A 19126-nucleotide genomic window follows, 5' to 3' on the forward strand; every position below is an offset into this window, starting at 1 on the left:
CTATTATGGCCTTCATAGAAGCAACAGGAGATTGTTGCATCCATCTAGAACCCTCAGAACTACAGTGCTATGATGTCACTCACTTCCACAGGCCTTGCAGAGTGTAAACAACAACAACCCAGCTTTGTTGTGTATGTAACCATAGGGATTTGTGATGTCACCTAGAACCTTCACAGCAGCGACAGCTTTATGAGGAGCATCAGCACTGCTCTGCCTGAGCAGAACCATCACCGCCATAGGTTGTCAAATAACCCGGGTTTAACCCACACAGGTAAGTCCAATGGGGTGCAGGCATGTCCTCTATGCTTACAGCTTCCCGTGGGTGTTGGTTTGATACCGTTTGGGGACAGCCAAGGAGGCATCTGCAGGCAACAAAGGTAGGTGTGTGCTTGTGTGTGTGTTTCCTATGCAGATCCTAAGCCCAGTGTCACATGCAAGTAGGAGGAGTAAGAAGGGTTCCTGGCAAATCCGGGTTATGGATTGCATTTAAAAAGGCCCCGTGGGAGTGCAATGGGCCCCTGTCTTGCTGCTTAGCAATAATGGTATGGGTTTAGGTTCTGCTGTGTGTACTGGTGGTTGACTGCCCCCCAGCCCAGAGTGTGCATGGAAAATTGTCTGGCAGCCTCCCTGACAGCAAGCAGTGATAGTGCCCATGAAGGGCACCTTGTTGGGCCCGCCCCTTTCACGGTTATCGCTTCTCGGCCTTTTGGCTAAGATCAAGTGTAGTATCTGTTCTTATCAGTTTAATATCTGATACGTCCCCTATCTGGGGACCATATATTAAATGGATTTTTGAGAACGGGGGCCGATTTCGAAGCTTGCTTCCGTCGCCCTATGCATTGACCCGATATGGCAGTATCTTCGGGTACAGTGCACCACCCCCTTACAGGGTTAAAAAGAAAGATTCCTACTTTCATTGCTACCTGCTTGCTGGCTAGCCAGCTAGCCAGCCCTGTGGGCCTTGCTGCTGCTGCAGCCAAAAAACAAAAGGTGGTGCTGCTGCTGCTTCTGCTGCTTCTGCTTCTGCTTGTGTCTGGCCGCTGTTGGAGCGTCCAGGCACAGGACTTCTGCTGCTGCTGACTAAATGGCCTCCTTAATTGGATCATTTGAGTAGCCAGCACACCTGTGCAGGTAGGGCATGACATGATAGGCAGCTGCCTTGATAGCGGGTGGGTGCTGAATGTTCCTAATTGACAAAATAAGATTAATGCTTATGAAGAAATATAAAATCTCATCCCTTCCCCAATATCGCGCCACACCCCTACCCCTTAATTCCCTGGTTGAACTTGATGGACATATGTCTTTTTTCGACCGTACTAACTATGTAACTATGTAACATAACATGGGGGGGGGGGGGGTCTCCTGGCTGTTCACACAGGTGTGTCATTGCTGTACATTGACCATGCATTGCTTCTGTGGTATTGCAAAGGCAAAGACAAATGCTTCCAGCCATCCATTGCACTAATGGATTGGTCATCAGCTGGCTGTCTATGTCCCGCATCAATATAGACCAAAGTACAGAGGGTTAGGCTATGCTATTGTGCACCTACCTGATGCATCAGAAGGTGCGAGGCCCTTGCTAAATTCTGTGCACAGACTTTGAGATCTATACTTTAGACTGTATCTAAACCTGCTCCAACATGGACTGACATTCTGGCCTACTTTCAGCCGATGCGACTTGTCTGTCGCTGAACAGTCGCTTTTTATGTATTCAGCACCTATGTATAATGTTGTAAAAATGCTCTAGAAGCTAAAGTCGCAGAAATGTCACACATATTTGGCCTGCAACTTTCTGTGCGACAAATTCAGACAGGAAAAATCAGTATAAATCCTTAGAAAATTATCCCCCAGTGTCTCCATCTGCTGGCGGTATTGAATAAGCATTGCTGCACTGATGGGGTATGCATTAGACGAAAAAAAAGAAGAAAAAGAAGAATAATACGCCCAGAAAAGAGGCGAAAAGGAGAAAAACGTAAAAAAACGTGAAAAAAAAGTAAGAGGAAGAGAAGGGAAAAAAAGGTGGAAATGGGTTTAAAAGTGATTTCGGCGGAGAAATATATATATATATATATATATATATATATATATATATATATATATACGCGCACACACACACATATATATAAACGTATTCTCCGTTGAGATATTGCAGCCGCTGCTGTGTCCAGGCCCAGGAGCCTTAGCACTGTGCTGTGATGTCACTCAATACCACTGACATCACTAGGTGTAAACAACATCTCTCCTTTGCTGTGTATGTGACTATGGAGCTGTTTGGTGATGTCGTCTATTATGGCCTTCATAGAAGCAACAGGAGATTGTTGCATCCATCTAGAACCCTCAGAACTACAGTGCTATGATGTCACTCACTTCCACAGGCCTTGCAGAGTGTAAACAACAACAACCCAGCTTTGTTGTGTATGTAACCATAGGGATTTGTGATGTCACCTAGAACCTTCACAGCAGCGACAGCTTTATGAGGAGCATCAGCACTGCTCTGCCTGAGCAGAACCATCACCGCCATAGGTTGTCAAATAACCCGGGTTTAACCCACACAGGTAAGTCCAATGGGGTGCAGGCATGTCCTCTATGCTTACAGCTTCCCGTGGGTGTTGGTTTGATACCGTTTGGGGACAGCCAAGGAGGCATCTGCAGGCAACAAAGGTAGGTGTGTGCTTGTGTGTGTGTTTCCTATGCAGATCCTAAGCCCAGTGTCACATGCAAGTAGGAGGAGTAAGAAGGGTTCCTGGCAAATCCGGGTTATGGATTGCATTTAAAAAGGCCCCGTGGGAGTGCAATGGGCCCCTGTCTTGCTGCTTAGCAATAATGGTATGGGTTTAGGTTCTGCTGTGTGTACTGGTGGTTGACTGCCCCCCAGCCCAGAGTGTGCATGGAAAATTGTCTGGCAGCCTCCCTGACAGCAAGCAGTGATAGTGCCCATGAAGGGCACCTTGTTGGGCCCGCCCCTTTCACGGTTATCGCTTCTCGGCCTTTTGGCTAAGATCAAGTGTAGTATCTGTTCTTATCAGTTTAATATCTGATACGTCCCCTATCTGGGGACCATATATTAAATGGATTTTTGAGAACGGGGGCCGATTTCGAAGCTTGCTTCCGTCGCCCTATGCATTGACCCGATATGGCAGTATCTTCGGGTACAGTGCACCACCCCCTTACAGGGTTAAAAAGAAAGATTCCTACTTTCATTGCTACCTGCTTGCTGGCTAGCCAGCTAGCCAGCCCTGTGGGCCTTGCTGCTGCTGCAGCCAAAAAACAAAAGGTGGTGCTGCTGCTGCTTCTGCTTCTGCTTGTGTCTGGCCGCTGTTGGAGCGTCCAGGCACAGGACTTCTGCTGCTGCTGACTAAATGGCCTCCTTAATTGGATCATTTGAGTAGCCAGCACACCTGTGCAGGTAGGGCATGACATGATAGGCAGCTGCCTTGATAGCGGGTGGGTGCTGAATGTTCCTAATTGACAAAATAAGATTAATGCTTATGAAGAAATATAAAATCTCATCCCTTCCCCAATACCGCGCCACACCCCTACCCCTTAATTCCCTGGTTGAACTTGATGGACATATGTCTTTTTTCGACCGTACTAACTATGTAACTATGTAACATAACATGGGGGGGGGGGGGTCTCCTGGCTGTTCACACAGGTGTGTCATTGCTGTACATTGACCATGCATTGCTTCTGTGGTATTGCAAAGGCAAAGACAAATGCTTCCAGCCATCCATTGCACTAATGGATTGGTCATCAGCTGGCTGTCTATGTCCCGCATCAATATAGACCAAAGTACAGAGGGTTAGGCTATGCTATTGTGCACCTACCTGATGCATCAGAAGGTGCGAGGCCCTTGCTAAATTCTGTGCACAGACTTTGAGATCTATACTTTAGACTGTATCTAAACCTGCTCCAACATGGACTGACATTCTGGCCTACTTTCAGCCGATGCGACTTGTCTGTCGCTGAACAGTCGCTTTTTATGTATTCAGCACCTATGTATAATGTTGTAAAAATGCTCTAGAAGCTAAAGTCGCAGAAATGTCACACATATTTGGCCTGCAACTTTCTGTGCGACAAATTCAGACAGGAAAAATCAGTATAAATCCTTAGAAAATTATCCCCCAGTGTCTCCATCTGCTGGCGGTATTGAATAAGCATTGCTGCACTGATGGGGTATGCATTAGACGAAAAAAAAGAAGAAAAAGAAGAAAAATACGCCCAGAAGAGAGGCGAAAAGGAGAAAAACGTAAAAAAACGTGAAAAAAAAGTAAGAGGAAGAGAAGGGAAAAAAAGGTGGAAATGGGTTTAAAAGTGATTTCGGCAGAGAAATATATATATATATATATATATATATATATATATATATATATATATGCGCACACACACACACATATATATAAACGTATTCTCCGTTGAGATATTGCAGCCGCTGCTGTGTCCAGGCCCAGGAGCCTTAGCACTGTGCTGTGATGTCACTCAATACCACTGACATCACTAGGTGTAAACAACATCTCTCCTTTGCTGTGTATGTGACTATGGAGCTGTTTGGTGATGTCGTCTATTATGGCCTTCATAGAAGCAACAGGAGATTGTTGCATCCATCTAGAACCCTCAGAACTACAGTGCTATGATGTCACTCACTTCCACAGGCCTTGCAGAGTGTAAACAACAACAACCCAGCTTTGTTGTGTATGTAACCATAGGGATTTGTGATGTCACCTAGAACCTTCACAGCAGCGACAGCTTTATGAGGAGCATCAGCACTGCTCTGCCTGAGCAGAACCATCACCGCCATAGGTTGTCAAATAACCCGGGTTTAACCCACACAGGTAAGTCCAATGGGGTGCAGGCATGTCCTCTATGCTTACAGCTTCCCGTGGGTGTTGGTTTGATACCGTTTGGGGACAGCCAAGGAGGCATCTGCAGGCAACAAAGGTAGGTGTGTGCTTGTGTGTGTGTTTCCTATGCAGATCCTAAGCCCAGTGTCACATGCAAGTAGGAGGAGTAAGAAGGGTTCCTGGCAAATCCGGGTTATGGATTGCATTTAAAAAGGCCCCGTGGGAGTGCAATGGGCCCCTGTCTTGCTGCTTAGCAATAATGGTATGGGTTTAGGTTCTGCTGTGTGTACTGGTGGTTGACTGCCCCCCAGCCCAGAGTGTGCATGGAAAATTGTCTGGCAGCCTCCCTGACAGCAAGCAGTGATAGTGCCCATGAAGGGCACCTTGTTGGGCCCGCCCCTTTCACGGTTATCGCTTCTCGGCCTTTTGGCTAAGATCAAGTGTAGTATCTGTTCTTATCAGTTTAATATCTGATACGTCCCCTATCTGGGGACCATATATTAAATGGATTTTTGAGAACGGGGGCCGATTTCGAAGCTTGCTTCCGTCGCCCTATGCATTGACCCGATATGGCAGTATCTTCGGGTACAGTGCACCACCCCCTTACAGGGTTAAAAAGAAAGATTCCTACTTTCATTGCTACCTGCTTGCTGGCTAGCCAGCTAGCCAGCCCTGTGGGCCTTGCTGCTGCTGCAGCCAAAAAACAAAAGGTGGTGCTGCTGCTGCTTCTGCTGCTTCTGCTTCTGCTTGTGTCTGGCCGCTGTTGGAGCGTCCAGGCACAGGACTTCTGCTGCTGCTGACTAAATGGCCTCCTTAATTGGATCATTTGAGTAGCCAGCACACCTGTGCAGGTAGGGCATGACATGATAGGCAGCTGCCTTGATAGCGGGTGGGTGCTGAATGTTCCTAATTGACAAAATAAGATTAATGCTTATGAAGAAATATAAAATCTCATCCCTTCCCCAATATCGCGCCACACCCCTACCCCTTAATTCCCTGGTTGAACTTGATGGACATATGTCTTTTTTCGACCGTACTAACTATGTAACTATGTAACATAACATGGGGGGGGGGGGGGTCTCCTGGCTGTTCACACAGGTGTGTCATTGCTGTACATTGACCATGCATTGCTTCTGTGGTATTGCAAAGGCAAAGACAAATGCTTCCAGCCATCCATTGCACTAATGGATTGGTCATCAGCTGGCTGTCTATGTCCCGCATCAATATAGACCAAAGTACAGAGGGTTAGGCTATGCTATTGTGCACCTACCTGATGCATCAGAAGGTGCGAGGCCCTTGCTAAATTCTGTGCACAGACTTTGAGATCTATACTTTAGACTGTATCTAAACCTGCTCCAACATGGACTGACATTCTGGCCTACTTTCAGCCGATGCGACTTGTCTGTCGCTGAACAGTCGCTTTTTATGTATTCAGCACCTATGTATAATGTTGTAAAAATGCTCTAGAAGCTAAAGTCGCAGAAATGTCACACATATTTGGCCTGCAACTTTCTGTGCGACAAATTCAGACAGGAAAAATCAGTATAAATCCTTAGAAAATTATCCCCCAGTGTCTCCATCTGCTGGCGGTATTGAATAAGCATTGCTGCACTGATGGGGTATGCATTAGACGAAAAAAAAGAAGAAAAAGAAGAATAATACGCCCAGAAAAGAGGCGAAAAGGAGAAAAACGTGAAAAAAAAGTAAGAGGAAGAGAAGGGAAAAAAAGGTGGAAATGGGTTTAAAAGTGATTTCGGCGGAGAAATATATATATATATATATATATATATATATATATATATATATATATATATATATACGCGCACACACACACATATATATAAACGTATTCTCCGTTGAGATATTGCAGCCGCTGCTGTGTCCAGGCCCAGGAGCCTTAGCACTGTGCTGTGATGTCACTCAATACCACTGACATCACTAGGTGTAAACAACATCTCTCCTTTGCTGTGTATGTGACTATGGAGCTGTTTGGTGATGTCGTCTATTATGGCCTTCATAGAAGCAACAGGAGATTGTTGCATCCATCTAGAACCCTCAGAACTACAGTGCTATGATGTCACTCACTTCCACAGGCCTTGCAGAGTGTAAACAACAACAACCCAGCTTTGTTGTGTATGTAACCATAGGGATTTGTGATGTCACCTAGAACCTTCACAGCAGCGACAGCTTTATGAGGAGCATCAGCACTGCTCTGCCTGAGCAGAACCATCACCGCCATAGGTTGTCAAATAACCCGGGTTTAACCCACACAGGTAAGTCCAATGGGGTGCAGGCATGTCCTCTATGCTTACAGCTTCCCGTGGGTGTTGGTTTGATACCGTTTGGGGACAGCCAAGGAGGCATCTGCAGGCAACAAAGGTAGGTGTGTGCTTGTGTGTGTGTTTCCTATGCAGATCCTCATCCCAGTGTCACATGCAAGTAGGAGGAGTAAGAAGGGTTCCTGGCAAATCCGGGTTATGGATTGCATTTAAAAAGGCCCCGTGGGAGTGCAATGGGCCCCTGTCTTGCTGCTTAGCAATAATGGTATGGGTTTAGGTTCTGCTGTGTGTACTGGTGGTTGACTGCCCCCCAGCCCAGAGTGTGCATGGAAAATTGTCTGGCAGCCTCCCTGACAGCAAGCAGTGATAGTGCCCATGAAGGGCACCTTGTTGGGCCCGCCCCTTTCACGGTTATCGCTTCTCGGCCTTTTGGCTAAGATCAAGTGTAGTATCTGTTCTTATCAGTTTAATATCTGATACGTCCCCTATCTGGGGACCATATATTAAATGGATTTTTGAGAACGGGGGCCGATTTCGAAGCTTGCTTCCGTCGCCCTATGCATTGACCCGATATGGCAGTATCTTCGGGTACAGTGCACCACCCCCTTACAGGGTTAAAAAGAAAGATTCCTACTTTCATTGCTACCTGCTTGCTGGCTAGCCAGCTAGCCAGCCCTGTGGGCCTTGCTGCTGCTGCAGCCAAAAAACAAAAGGTGGTGCTGCTGCTGCTTCTGCTGCTTCTGCTTCTGCTTGTGTCTGGCCGCTGTTGGAGCGTCCAGGCACAGGACTTCTGCTGCTGCTGACTAAATGGCCTCCTTAATTGGATCATTTGAGTAGCCAGCACACCTGTGCAGGTAGGGCATGACATGATAGGCAGCTGCCTTGATAGCGGGTGGGTGCTGAATGTTCCTAATTGACAAAATAAGATTAATGCTTATGAAGAAATATAAAATCTCATCCCTTCCCCAATATCGCGCCACACCCCTACCCCTTAATTCCCTGGTTGAACTTGATGGACATATGTCTTTTTTCGACCGTACTAACTATGTAACTATGTAACATAACATGGGGGGGGGGGGGGTCTCCTGGCTGTTCACACAGGTGTGTCATTGCTGTACATTGACCATGCATTGCTTCTGTGGTATTGCAAAGGCAAAGACAAATGCTTCCAGCCATCCATTGCACTAATGGATTGGTCATCAGCTGGCTGTCTATGTCCCGCATCAATATAGACCAAAGTACAGAGGGTTAGGCTATGCTATTGTGCACCTACCTGATGCATCAGAAGGTGCGAGGCCCTTGCTAAATTCTGTGCACAGACTTTGAGATCTATACTTTAGACTGTATCTAAACCTGCTCCAACATGGACTGACATTCTGGCCTACTTTCAGCCGATGCGACTTGTCTGTCGCTGAACAGTCGCTTTTTATGTATTCAGCACCTATGTATAATGTTGTAAAAATGCTCTAGAAGCTAAAGTCGCAGAAATGTCACACATATTTGGCCTGCAACTTTCTGTGCGACAAATTCAGACAGGAAAAATCAGTATAAATCCTTAGAAAATTATCCCCCAGTGTCTCTATCTGCTGGCGGTATTGAATAAGCATTGCTGCACTGATGGGGTATGCATTAGACGAAAAAAAAGAAGAAAAAGAAGAATAATACGCCCAGAAAAGAGGCGAAAAGGAGAAAAACGTAAAAAAACGTGAAAAAAAAGTAAGAGGAAGAGAAGGGAAAAAAAGGTGGAAATGGGTTTAAAAGTGATTTCGGCGGAGAAATATATATATATATATATATATATATATATATATGTATATATACGCGCACACACACACATATATATAAACGTATTCTCCGTTGAGATATTGCAGCCGCTGCTGTGTCCAGGCCCAGGAGCCTTAGCACTGTGCTGTGATGTCACTCAATACCACTGACATCACTAGGTGTAAACAACATCTCTCCTTTGCTGTGTATGTGACTATGGAGCTGTTTGGTGATGTCGTCTATTATGGCCTTCATAGAAGCAACAGGAGATTGTTGCATCCATCTAGAACCCTCAGAACTACAGTGCTATGATGTCACTCACTTCCACAGGCCTTGCAGAGTGTAAACAACAACAACCCAGCTTTGTTGTGTATGTAACCATAGGGATTTGTGATGTCACCTAGAACCTTCACAGCAGCGACAGCTTTATGAGGAGCATCAGCACTGCTCTGCCTGAGCAGAACCATCACCGCCATAGGTTGTCAAATAACCCGGGTTTAACCCACACAGGTAAGTCCAATGGGGTGCAGGCATGTCCTCTATGCTTACAGCTTCCCGTGGGTGTTGGTTTGATACCGTTTGGGGACAGCCAAGGAGGCATCTGCAGGCAACAAAGGTAGGTGTGTGCTTGTGTGTGTGTTTCCTATGCAGATCCTAAGCCCAGTGTCACATGCAAGTAGGAGGAGTAAGAAGGGTTCCTGGCAAATCCGGGTTATGGATTGCATTTAAAAAGGCCCCGTGGGAGTGCAATGGGCCCCTGTCTTGCTGCTTAGCAATAATGGTATGGGTTTAGGTTCTGCTGTGTGTACTGGTGGTTGACTGCCCCCCAGCCCAGAGTGTGCATGGAAAATTGTCTGGCAGCCTCCCTGACAGCAAGCAGTGATAGTGCCCATGAAGGGCACCTTCTTGGGCCCGCCCCTTTCACGGTTATTGCTTCTCGGCCTTTTGGCTAAGATCAAGTGTAGTATCTGTTCTTATCAGTTTAATATCTGATACGTCCCCTATCTGGGGACCATATATTAAATGAATTTTTGAGAACGGGGGCCGATTTCGAAGCTTGCTTCCGTCGCCCTATGCATTGACCCGATATGGCAGTATCTTCGGGTACAGTGCACCACCCCCTTACAGGGTTAAAAAGAAAGATTCCTACTTTCATTGCTACTTGCTTGCTGGCTAGCCAGCTAGCCAGCCCTGTGGGCCTTGCTGCTGCTGCAGCCAAAAAACAAAAGGTGGTGCTGCTGCTGCTTCTGCTGCTTCTGCTTCTGCTTGTGTCTGGCCGCTGTTGGAGCGTCCAGGCACAGGACTTCTGCTGCTGCTGACTAAATGGCCTCCTTAATTGGATCATTTGAGTAGCCAGCACACCTGTGCAGGTAGGGCATGACATGATAGGCAGCTGCCTTGATAGCGGGTGGGTGCTGAATGTTCCTAATTGACAAAATAAGATTAATGCTTATGAAGAAATATAAAATCTCATCCCTTCCCCAATATCGCGCCACACCCCTACCCCTTAATTCCCTGGTTGAACTTGATGGACATATGTCTTTTTTCGACCGTACTAACTATGTAACTATGTAACATAACATGGGGGGGGGGGGGGGTCTCCTGGCTGTTCACACAGGTGTGTCATTGCTGTACATTGACCATGCATTGCTTCTGTGGTATTGCAAAGGCAAAGACAAATGCTTCCAGCCATCCATTGCACTAATGGATTGGTCATCAGCTGGCTGTCTATGTCCCGCATCAATATAGACCAAAGTACAGAGGGTTAGGCTATGCTATTGTGCACCTACCTGATGCATCAGAAGGTGCGAGGCCCTTGCTAAATTCTGTGCACAGACTTTGAGATCTATACTTTAGACTGTATCTAAACCTGCTCCAACATGGACTGACATTCTGGCCTACTTTCAGCCGATGCGACTTGTCTGTCGCTGAACAGTCGCTTTTTATGTATTCAGCACCTATGTATAATGTTGTAAAAATGCTCTAGAAGCTAAAGTCGCAGAAATGTCACACATATTTGGCCTGCAACTTTCTGTGCGACAAATTCAGACAGGAAAAATCAGTATAAATCCTTAGAAAATTATCCCCCAGTGTCTCCATCTGCTGGCGGTATTGAATAAGCATTGCTGCACTGATGGGGTATGCATTAGACGAAAAAAAAGAAGAAAAAGAAGAATAATACGCCCAGAAAAGAGGCGAAAAGGAGAAAAACGTAAAAAAACGTGAAAAAAAAGTAAGAGGAAGAGAAGGGAAAAAAAGGTGGAAATGGGTTTAAAAGTGATTTCGGCGGAGAAATATATATATATATATATATATATATATATATATATATATATATATATACGCGCACACACACACACATATATATAAACGTATTCTCCGTTGAGATATTGCAGCCGCTGCTGTGTCCAGGCCCAGGAGCCTTAGCACTGTGCTGTGATGTCACTCAATACCACTGACATCACTAGGTGTAAACAACATCTCTCCTTTGCTGTGTATGTGACTATGGAGCTGTTTGGTGATGTCGTCTATTATGGCCTTCATAGAAGCAACAGGAGATTGTTGCATCCATCTAGAACCCTCAGAACTACAGTGCTATGATGTCACTCACTTCCACAGGCCTTGCAGAGTGTAAACAACAACAACCCAGCTTTGTTGTGTATGTAACCATAGGGATTTGTGATGTCACCTAGAACCTTCACAGCAGCGACAGCTTTATGAGGAGCATCAGCACTGCTCTGCCTGAGCAGAACCATCACCGCCATAGGTTGTCAAATAACCCGGGTTTAACCCACACAGGTAAGTCCAATGGGGTGCAGGCATGTCCTCTATGCTTACAGCTTCCCGTGGGTGTTGGTTTGATACCGTTTGGGGACAGCCAAGGAGGCATCTGCAGGCAACAAAGGTAGGTGTGTGCTTGTGTGTGTGTTTCCTATGCAGATCCTAAGCCCAGTGTCACATGCAAGTAGGAGGAGTAAGAAGGGTTCCTGGCAAATCCGGGTTATGGATTGCATTTAAAAAGGCCCCGTGGGAGTGCAATGGGCCCCTGTCTTGCTGCTTAGCAATAATGGTATGGGTTTAGGTTCTGCTGTGTGTACTGGTGGTTGACTGCCCCCCAGCCCAGAGTGTGCATGGAAAATTGTCTGGCAGCCTCCCTGACAGCAAGCAGTGATAGTGCCCATGAAGGGCACCTTGTTGGGCCCGCCCCTTTCACGGTTATCGCTTCTCGGCCTTTTGGCTAAGATCAAGTGTAGTATCTGTTCTTATCAGTTTAATATCTGATACGTCCCCTATCTGGGGACCATATATTAAATGGATTTTTGAGAACGGGGGCCGATTTCGAAGCTTGCTTCCGTCGCCCTATGCATTGACTCGATATGGCAGTATCTTCGGGTACAGTGCACCACCCCCTTACAGGGTTAAAAAGAAAGATTCCTACTTTCATTGCTACCTGCTTGCTGGCTAGCCAGCTAGCCAGCCCTGTGGGCCTTGCTGCTGCTGCAGCCAAAAAACAAAAGGTGGTGCTGCTGCTGCTTCTGCTGCTTCTGCTTGTGTCTGGCCGCTGTTGGAGCGTCCAGGCACAGGACTTCTGCTGCTGCTGACTAAATGGCCTCCTTAATTGGATCATTTGAGTAGCCAGCACACCTGTGCAGGTAGGGCATGACATGATAGGCAGCTGCCTTGATAGCGGGTGGGTCCTGAATGTTCCTAATTGACAAAATAAGATTAATGCTTATGAAGAAATATAAAATCTCATCCCTTCCCCAATATCGCGCCACACCCCTACCCCTTAATTCCCTGGTTGAACTTGATGGACATATGTCTTTTTTCGACCGTACTAACTATGTAACTATGTAACATAACATGGGGGGGGGGGGGGTCTCCTGGCTGTTCACACAGGTGTGTCATTGCTGTACATTGACCATGCATTGCTTCTGTGGTATTGCAAAGGCAAAGACAAATGCTTCCAGCCATCCATTGCACTAATGGATTGGTCATCAGCTGGCTGTCTATGTCCCGCATCAATATAGACCAAAGTACAGAGGGTTAGGCTATGCTATTGTGCACCTACCTGATGCATCAGAAGGTGCGAGGCCCTTGCTAAATTCTGTGCACAGACTTTGAGATCTATACTTTAGACTGTATCTAAACCTGCTCCAACATGGACTGACATTCTGGCCTACTTTCAGCCGATGCGACTTGTCTGTCGCTGAACAGTCGCTTTTTATGTATTCAGCACCTATGTATAATGTTGTAAAAATGCTCTAGAAGCTAAAGTCGCAGAAATGTCACACATATTTGGCCTGCAACTTTCTGTGCGACAAATTCAGACAGGAAAAATCAGTATAAATCCTTAGAAAATTATCCCCCAGTGTCTCCATCTGCTGGCGGTATTGAATAAGCATTGCTGCACTGATGGGGTATGCATTAGACGAAAAAAAAGAAGAAAAAGAAGAATAATACGCCCAGAAAAGAGGCGAAAAGGAGAAAAACGTGAAAAAAAAGTAAGAGGAAGAGAAGGGAAAAAAAGGTGGAAATGGGTTTAAAAGTGATTTCGGCGGAGAAATATATATATATATATATATATATATATATATATATATATATATATATACGCGCACACACACACATATATATAAACGTATTCTCCGTTGAGATATTGCAGCCGCTGCTGTGTCCAGGCCCAGGAGCCTTAGCACTGTGCTGTGATGTCACTCAATACCACTGACATCACTAGGTGTAAACAACATCTCTCCTTTGCTGTGTATGTGACTATGGAGCTGTTTGGTGATGTCGTCTATTATGGCCTTCATAGAAGCAACAGGAGATTGTTGCATCCATCTAGAACCCTCAGAACTACAGTGCTATGATGTCACTCACTTCCACAGGCCTTGCAGAGTGTAAACAACAACAACCCAGCTTTGTTGTGTATGTAACCATAGGGATTTGTGATGTCACCTAGAACCTTCACAGCAGCGACAGCTTTATGAGGAGCATCAGCACTGCTCTGCCTGAGCAGAACCATCACCGCCATAGGTTGTCACATAACCCGGGTTTAACCCACACAGGTAAGTCCAATGGGGTGCAGGCATGTCCTCTATGCTTACAGCTTCCCGTGGGTGTTGGTTTGATACCGTTTGGGGACAGCCAAGGAGGCATCTGCAGGCAACAAAGGTAGGTGTGTGCTTGTGTGTGTGTTTCCTATGCAGATCCTCAGCCCAGTGTCACATGCAAGTAGGAGGAGTAAGAAGGGTTCCTGGCAAATCCGGGTTATGGATTGCATTTAAAAAGGCCCCGTGGGAGTGCAATGGGCCCCTGTCTTGCTGCTTAGCAATAATGGTATGGGTTTAGGTTCTGCTGTGTGTACTGGTGGTTGACTGCCCCCCAGCCCAGAGTGTGCATGGAAAATTGTCTGGCAGCCTCCCTGACAGCAAGCAGTGATAGTGCCCATGAAGGGCACCTTGTTGGGCCCGCCCCTTTCACGGTTATCGCTTCTCGGCCTTTTGGCTAAGATCAAGTGTAGTATCTGTTCTTATCAGTTTAATATCTGATACGTCCCCTATCTGGGGACCATATATTAAATGGATTTTTGAGAACGGGGGCCGATTTCGAAGCTTGCTTCCGTCGCCCTATGCATTGACCCGATATGGCAGTATCTTCGGGTACAGTGCACCACCCCCTTACAGGGTTAAAAAGAAAGATTCCTACTTTCATTGCTACCTGCTTGCTGGCTAGCCAGCTAGCCAGCCCTGTGGGCCTTGCTGCTGCTGCAGCCAAAAAACAAAAGGTGGTGCTGCTGCTGCTTCTGCTGCTTCTGCTTCTGCTTGTGTCTGGCCGCTGTTGGAGCGTCCAGGCACAGGACTTCTGCTGCTGCTGACTAAATGGCCTCCTTAATTGGATCATTTGAGTAGCCAGCACACCTGTGCAGGTAGGGCATGACATGATAGGCAGCTGCCTTGATAGCGGGTGGGTGCTGAATGTTCCTAATTGACAAAATAAGATTAATGCTTATGAAGAAATATAAAATCTCATCCCTTCCCCAATATCGCGCCACACCCCTACCCCTTAATTCCCTGGTTGAACTTGATGGACATATGTCTTTTTTCGACCGTACTAACTATGTAACTATGTAACATAACATGGGGGGGGGGGGGGGGTCTCCTGGCTGTTCACACAGGTGTGTCATTGCTGTACATTGACCATGCATTGCTTCTGTGGTATTGCAAAGGCAAAGACAAATGCTTCCAGCCATCCATTGCACTAATGGATTGGTCATCAGCTGGCTGTCTATGTCCCGCATCAATATAGACCAAAGTACAGAGGGTTAGGCTATGCTATTGTGCACCTACCTGATGCATCAGAAGGTGCGAGGCCCTTGCTAAATTCTGTGCACAGACTTTGAGATCTATACTTTAGACTGTATCTAAACCTGCTCCAACATGGACTGACATTCTGGCCTACTTTCAGCCGATGCGACTTGTCTGTCGCTGAACAGTCGCTTTTTATGTATTCAGCACCTATGTATAATGTTGTAAAAATGCTCTAGAAGCTAAAGTCGCAGAAATGTCACACATATTTGGCCTGCAACTTTCTGTGCGACAAATTCAGACAGGAAAAATCAGTATAAATCCTTAGAAAATTATCCCCCAGTGTCTCTATCTGCTGGCGGTATTGAATAAGCATTGCTGCACTGATGGGGTATGCATTAGACGAAAAAAAAGAAGAAAAAGAAGAATAATACGCCCAGAAAAGAGGCGAAAAGGAGAAAAACGTAAAAAAACGTGAAAAAAAAGTAAGAGGAAGAGAAGGGAAAAAAAGGTGGAAATGGGTTTAAAAGTGATTTCGGCGGAGAAATATATATATATATATATATATATATATATATATATATGTATATATACGCGCACACACACACATATATATAAACGTATTCTCCGTTGAGATATTGCAGCCGCTGCTGTGTCCAGGCCCAGGAGCCTTAGCACTGTGCTGTGATGTCACTCAATACCACTGACATCACTAGGTGTAAACAACATCTCTCCTTTGCTGTGTATGTGACTATGGAGCTGTTTGGTGATGTCGTCTATTATGGCCTTCATAGAAGCAACAGGAGATTGTTGCATCCATCTAGAACCCTCAGAACTACAGTGCTATGATGTCACTCACTTCCACAGGCCTTGCAGAGTGTAAACAACAACAACCCAGCTTTGTTGTGTATGTAACCATAGGGATTTGTGATGTCACCTAGAACCTTCACAGCAGCGACAGCTTTATGAGGAGCATCAGCACTGCTCTGCCTGAGCAGAACCATCACCGCCATAGGTTGTCAAATAACCCGGGTTTAACCCACACAGGTAAGTCCAATGGGGTGCAGGCATGTCCTCTATGCTTACAGCTTCCCGTGGGTGTTGGTTTGATACCGTTTGGGGACAGCCAAGGAGGCATCTGCAGGCAACAAAGGTAGGTGTGTGCTTGTGTGTGTGTTTCCTATGCAGATCCTAAGCCCAGTGTCACATGCAAGTAGGAGGAGTAAGAAGGGTTCCTGGCAAATCCGGGTTATGGATTGCATTTAAAAAGGCCCCGTGGGAGTGCAATGGGCCCCTGTCTTGCTGCTTAGCAATAATGGTATGGGTTTAGGTTCTGCTGTGTGTACTGGTGGTTGACTGCCCCCCAGCCCAGAGTGTGCATGGAAAATTGTCTGGCAGCCTCCCTGACAGCAAGCAGTGATAGTGCCCATGAAGGGCACCTTCTTGGGCCCGCCCCTTTCACGGTTATTGCTTCTCGGCCTTTTGGCTAAGATCAAGTGTAGTATCTGTTCTTATCAGTTTAATATCTGATACGTCCCCTATCTGGGGACCATATATTAAATGAATTTTTGAGAACGGGGGCCGATTTCGAAGCTTGCTTCCGTCGCCCTATGCATTGACCCGATATGGCAGTATCTTCGGGTACAGTGCACCACCCCCTTACAGGGTTAAAAAGAAAGATTCCTACTTTCATTGCTACTTGCTTGCTGGCTAGCCAGCTAGCCAGCCCTGTGGGCCTTGCTGCTGCTGCAGCCAAAAAACAAAAGGTGGTGCTGCTGCTGCTTCTGCTGCTTCTGCTTCTGCTTGTGTCTGGCCGCTGTTGGAGCGTCCAGGCACAGGACTTCTGCTGCTGCTGACTAAATGGCCTCCTTAATTGGATCATTTGAGTAGCCAGCACACCTGTGCAGGTAGGGCATGACATGATAGGCAGCTGCCTTGATAGCGGGTGGGTGCTGAATGTTCCTAATTGACAAAATAAGATTAATGCTTATGAAGAAATATAAAATCTCATCCCTTCCCCAATATCGCGCCACACCCCTACCCCTTAATTCCCTGGTTGAACTTGATGGACATATGTCTTTTTTCGACCGTACTAACTATGTAACTATGTAACATAACATGGGGGGGGGGGGGGTCTCCTGGCTGTTCACACAGGTGTGTCATTGCTGTACATTGACCATGCATTGCTTCTGTGGTATTGCAAAGGCAAAGACAAATGCTTCCAGCCATCCATTGCACTAATGGATTGGTCATCAGCTGGCTGTCTATGTCCCGCATCAATATAGACCAAAGTACAGAGGGTTAGGCTATGCTATTGTGCACCTACCTGATGCATCAGAAGGTGCGAGGCCCTTGCTAAATTCTGTGCACAGACTTTGAGATCTATACTTTAGACTGTATCTAAACCTGCTCCAACATGGACTGACATTCTGGCCTACTTTCAGCCGATGCGACTTGTCTGTCGCTGAACAGTCGCTTTTTATGTATTCAGCACCTATGTATAATGTTGTAAAAATGCTCTAGAAGCTAAAGTCGCAGAAATGTCACACATATTTGGCCTGCAACTTTCTGTGCGACAAATTCAGACAGGAAAAATCAGTATAAATCCTTAGAAAATTATCCCCCAGTGTCTCCATCTGCTGGCGGTATTGAATAAGCATTGCTGCACTGATGGGGTATGCATTAGACGAAAAAAAAGAAGAAAAAGAAGAATAATACGCCCAGAAAAGAGGCGAAAAGGAGAAAAACGTAAAAAAACGTGAAAAAAAAGTAAGAGGAAGAGAAGGGAAAAAAAGGTGGAAATGGGTTTAAAAGTGATTTCGGCGGAGAAATATATATATATATATATATATATATATATATATATATATATACGCGCACACACACACATATATATAAACGTATTCTCCGTTGAGATATTGCAGCCGCTGCTGTGTCCAGGCCCAGGAGCCTTAGCACTGTGCTGTGATGTCACTCAATACCACTGACATCACTAGGTGTAAACAACATCTCTCCTTTGCTGTGTATGTGACTATGGAGCTGTTTGGTGATGTCGTCTATTATGGCCTTCATAGAAGCAACAGGAGATTGTTGCATCCATCTAGAACCCTCAGAACTACAGTGCTATGATGTCACTCACTTCCACAGGCCTTGCAGAGTGTAAACAACAACAACCCAGCTTTGTTGTGTATGTAACCATAGGGATTTGTGATGTCACCTAGAACCTTCACAGCAGCGACAGCTTTATGAGGAGCATCAGCACTGCTCTGCCTGAGCAGAACCATCACCGCCATAGGTTGTCAAATAACCCGGGTTTAACCCACACAGGTAAGTCCAATGGGGTGCATGCATGTCCTCTATGCTTACAGCTTCCCGTGGGTGTTGGTTTGATACCGTTTGGGGACAGCCAAGGAGGCATCTGCAGGCAACAAAGGTAGGTGTGTGCTTGTGTGTGTGTTTCCTATGCAGATCCTAAGCCCAGTGTCACATGCAAGTAGGAGGAGTAAGAAGGGTTCCTGGCAAATCCGGGTTATGGATTGCATTTAAAAAGGCCCCGTGGGAGTGCAATGGGCCCCTGTCTTGCTGCTTAGCAATAATGGTATGGGTTTAGGTTCTGCTGTGTGTACTGGTGGTTGACTGCCCCCCAGCCCAGAGTGTGCATGGAAAATTGTCTGGCAGCCTCCCTGACAGCAAGCAGTGATAGTGCCCATGAAGGGCACCTTGTTGGGCCCGCCCCTTTCACGGTTATCGCTTCTCGGCCTTTTGGCTAAGATCAAGTGTAGTATCTGTTCTTATCAGTTTAATATCTGATACGTCCCCTATCTGGGGACCATATATTAAATGGATTTTTGAGAACGGGGGCCGATTTCGAAGCTTGCTTCCGTCGCCCTATGCATTGACTCGATATGGCAGTATCTTCGGGTACAGTGCACCACCC

General features: G+C 46.2%; 9 non-coding genes across 9 annotated transcripts; all 9 read left to right on the forward strand.

Moving 5' to 3' along the window:
- Positions 1–690: 690 nt before the first annotated feature.
- On the forward strand, positions 691–881 carry LOC130300030 (U2 spliceosomal RNA). The gene has a single exon (XR_008851046.1). It is a non-coding gene; the product is annotated as a U2 spliceosomal RNA (small nuclear RNA).
- Positions 882–2974: 2093 nt separating this feature from the next.
- Positions 2975–3165, forward strand: LOC130300031 (U2 spliceosomal RNA). Its single transcript, XR_008851047.1, has one exon. It is a non-coding gene; the product is annotated as a U2 spliceosomal RNA (small nuclear RNA).
- Positions 3166–5248: 2083 nt separating this feature from the next.
- Positions 5249–5439, forward strand: LOC130300032 (U2 spliceosomal RNA). The gene has a single exon (XR_008851048.1). It is a non-coding gene; the product is annotated as a U2 spliceosomal RNA (small nuclear RNA).
- Positions 5440–7530: 2091 nt separating this feature from the next.
- On the forward strand, positions 7531–7721 carry LOC130300033 (U2 spliceosomal RNA). The gene has a single exon (XR_008851049.1). It is a non-coding gene; the product is annotated as a U2 spliceosomal RNA (small nuclear RNA).
- A 2089-nt stretch (positions 7722–9810) lies between these two features.
- LOC130300075 (U2 spliceosomal RNA) lies at positions 9811–10001 on the forward strand. The gene has a single exon (XR_008851090.1). It is a non-coding gene; the product is annotated as a U2 spliceosomal RNA (small nuclear RNA).
- A 2098-nt stretch (positions 10002–12099) lies between these two features.
- Positions 12100–12290, forward strand: LOC130300076 (U2 spliceosomal RNA). Its single transcript, XR_008851091.1, has one exon. It is a non-coding gene; the product is annotated as a U2 spliceosomal RNA (small nuclear RNA).
- Positions 12291–14369: 2079 nt separating this feature from the next.
- On the forward strand, positions 14370–14560 carry LOC130300034 (U2 spliceosomal RNA). The gene has a single exon (XR_008851050.1). It is a non-coding gene; the product is annotated as a U2 spliceosomal RNA (small nuclear RNA).
- A 2095-nt stretch (positions 14561–16655) lies between these two features.
- On the forward strand, positions 16656–16846 carry LOC130300087 (U2 spliceosomal RNA). Its single transcript, XR_008851101.1, has one exon. It is a non-coding gene; the product is annotated as a U2 spliceosomal RNA (small nuclear RNA).
- Positions 16847–18935: 2089 nt separating this feature from the next.
- Positions 18936–19126, forward strand: LOC130300077 (U2 spliceosomal RNA). Its single transcript, XR_008851092.1, has one exon. It is a non-coding gene; the product is annotated as a U2 spliceosomal RNA (small nuclear RNA).

Source organism: Hyla sarda, unplaced genomic scaffold (assembly GCF_029499605.1).
Source record: "Hyla sarda isolate aHylSar1 unplaced genomic scaffold, aHylSar1.hap1 scaffold_107, whole genome shotgun sequence".
NCBI classification, from domain to species: Eukaryota; Metazoa; Chordata; class Amphibia; order Anura; family Hylidae; genus Hyla; species Hyla sarda.